This window comes from Galendromus occidentalis, unplaced genomic scaffold (genome assembly GCF_000255335.2).
Source record: "Galendromus occidentalis unplaced genomic scaffold, Mocc_1.1 scf7180000077529, whole genome shotgun sequence".
Taxonomy (NCBI): Eukaryota; Metazoa; Arthropoda; class Arachnida; order Mesostigmata; family Phytoseiidae; genus Galendromus; species Galendromus occidentalis.
The window spans coordinates 743,911-747,264 of record NW_003805517.1 but is presented as its reverse complement, the minus strand read 5'-3'; positions in this window follow the sequence as shown (position 1 = coordinate 747,264).

The following is a 3,354-nucleotide window of genomic DNA, read 5'->3' as shown; positions in this document are numbered from 1 at the left end:
GAACTCAACAAAGCGACAGGAATTCAATTTGCAAGCCAGCGAATGAATCGCGCAGAGACACGGTCGATGGAATACCAGATTCCCAAGATAGGAATCAACGAACTGATATCGCGATTCCATCTCGGAATCCACGAGTAAAATTTGCCAATGGCGATGATCGGCTGATCGGGCAACAAAGACATATGAGTAAAAACAATAAAATGTCTGATACCGTCACGAAAATCAGAATTTAAATCGCATCGTTGTGATCCATCCGGTAGCTATGGAGTACTACAATATGAGCTGCTAGCCGCAGCGCAGCGCGGCAGGGCACGCTGGTCTATCGTCTTATATTCTATATACATATACATAAAAATGACTTACATGCACTTGGATGTCCCGTATGCGCTCTTGAACTACGCAAGCCAAAATCCTCAGATTTTACCGAGACATCCGCCTCCGCGCAGAGAAGGTTATAGGCTAAAAGAATCCCCTCGAACATTGATAGTTTTCCCGTGAGCTCAATTTTCTCACCGTTCTGGTTCACATCATCGTTTTCTAATCATTATGAATGGAGCAGCTGCGGGCGCTCTTTAGCGCTTACGTTCGGGAATGATTATAAAAATGACTTACATGCACTTGGATGTCCCGTATGCGCTCTTGAACCACGCAAGCCGAAATCCTCAGATTTTACCGAAACATCCGCCTCCGCGCAGAGAAGGTTATAGGCTAAAAGAATCCCCTCGAACATTGATAGTTTTCCCGTGAGCTCAATTTTCTCACCTTTCTGGTCCACATCATCGTTCTCTGATCATTATGAATGGAGCAGCTGCGGGCGCTCTTTAGCGCTTACGTTCGGGAATGATTAGGATTCAGTCGGTTATGGACACGAACGGGTGAACGTCCTATTCAATGTGATGTGATTGTTCAACTCTGTCCTTTTTCTATCAAAGTACGTAGATTGTACATACTGTGAGGCGAGCTAGACAATATGCCACCGAAGCGGCCCTCTATCGATCAATCGACCCGTGAAGCTCGAAAGAAACGAGTCGCGCGTCGGAGCGAAAATATGGAGCAGCGTTCGTCAAGATGGGATAATCATCACCTTGGGATCCATCACCTCTCTGGATCTCTCAGTCAGAGATGTTTGTATTAGTGAAACTTTTCACTCCGTGCCATCGTGGCGAGTTCCGGTCCTGAGAAGATCTGATACACCCAAACCTATGTTAGGCTTCCAGTCCCGGAGATGGGGATGATGGAGACGACGGCGAATTTAAACTCGAACAATTCACGACACAGATTGCCAGTGAGTTATTAGCTGCATGGAACCAAGCATGTCAGAACCGGAGACCTCTCTGGATATACGGTATACCGGGATCTGGCAAAACAGCTTGGGTCACGGCTTTGTTGGGAGAGAGCGCCTATCGTGTGATAGATATGCGGAATATCGAGTTGTTTTCTGTTACTAGGTATCGCTATTTGTGGTTCGATGACGTCGATTTCTCCACGTACGGATGTGAGCGTATGAAAGCCTTGTTCGATACCGTCGACAAAAAGCGTGATCTCTCTGTCCGCTATACTCATGTGGTTATTCCGAAACGATCTCTTAAAGGTATTATAATCTCATCGAATCATCTGCCTGAATTCTATTTGCGAGACGCTACATCTGTCGACGTCACGGCGCTGCGGCGTCGGCTCGATATATTTGAGGTTCGCCAGAACCTTTATCAGACGTCCTAGAGCACGCAGGACTCGGGGTCGTCCTCGTCCTCCGAAACCTTAGGTGGGGAAAACCCGGAATAATTTAATAAATGAACAAAATTCGCAATTCCTAATGTCGTTCTATTAGACTCTACTCTCAATACTTCCGATTGTTATCGGATTGGATTATTTAGTGTGCGGAAGGGGGATGCGAATCGAGGAGCTGCTGGGAATGCCCACACTGGGCTTCGAGGGATCCCGTTTGCTCTCAGATACGAGCTGCTCTCAAGCATCAAATGACGTTCTAGCGGAGGAACGTTCGAGCTTCCGTGACCCGATTCGCAAGCGACCTAACCGGTTTCACTAAAATAGCTCACGGGATAAAAGATTCTCAAGTTGGGAATCAACACACTGAGGACTTCAATTCTCACAACCACGAATGGACATTAAACCAACGGCGTTGGTCATGCCATATCAACAATCATTACCCTGCCTGATTCTGCAAAGAATGTCAGAATTTGAATGGCATCATGCATAGCTTCAATAACGTGGGATATAGGCTGATAGCCGCGGTGCAACGCGGCAGGGTACGCTAGTACTGTTATACATATATTGTGTTGCTGCCATATATTGTGCTGCCGTATACACGGAGCAGCAATTTTTTTCGCGCGGGAGCACTCCGCAACGGCTGTGAAAGACACGAGGATCGATTCGATCATCCCGGGTAGGCGGGCGACCTCTCGACTTGATTGCTGTGCTGAGAGGTCGATTAGCTGCAAAGATAGATCCGCTGTACGCTCCAGGATCCACTCGATTGGAAATATCGTCGGCGTACTTTCTCGAGCGGCAGAACACTTCGTTTGTCCTGGAGAGAGGCTTCGGTGCAATGCTCGTCGGTAGATACCGGAGAAAGGGGAGCGAGGCTCGGAGGAGCGAAGTGATCTGTTACAGAGAGTGAGGCACCTGGGGGAAGAACGGAGGATTCACTCATTGCTCACGCTTTTCACGAAAGCGTCAAACTGAGAGATTTCGAGTTAATTCTCATCACAGAAGAATTCCCTCGATGATTCTTCCTGCCGCGGAAAATCATGAGAGACAAAATAAAACACCTCCGAATCATAAGACGTCTCCGAGCAGAATGAAATGTCGCGACAGCTCCCATCGACGACTGGATGAAATGAAAACTCATTTTCCTCCGTCGCAATTCTTGGACATCTGCCGAGTAGGATCGGCGCTGTTGCCGCGGCTGAGAAAATTGTCGAGCGGAAACCAAACAGAGTCCACCGTTCGGACAGATTCGCCTCACTCGATAGACCACAGCGCCTATACGTATGTATGCAAATGAAATCTTTGTTCCATTAGCACAGACTTTCTTACTATGAATTACAGATGGATTGGAGTATACGTCTCGCCTGGGGAGCATGGTGGACGACATTGACTATTACATAGGCCGAATCGTCACAGATCGGACGCATGTGGGTCGATTCGTCCGCGACTGGACGGACTTCTGGAATCTGACTCAGTCAACTTGACGGTAATTTCCTCCTGTCGCTCATATCGAAGTCGGGTGCTGCTAGAGTGCTCTCTCGGTGTGGACCGACTGGAGCCCGGAGTGACAAATGCATCTCGGTCGCCCTTTATGAAGGGAGTGGAGTAGCATCATTGATCTAGAAT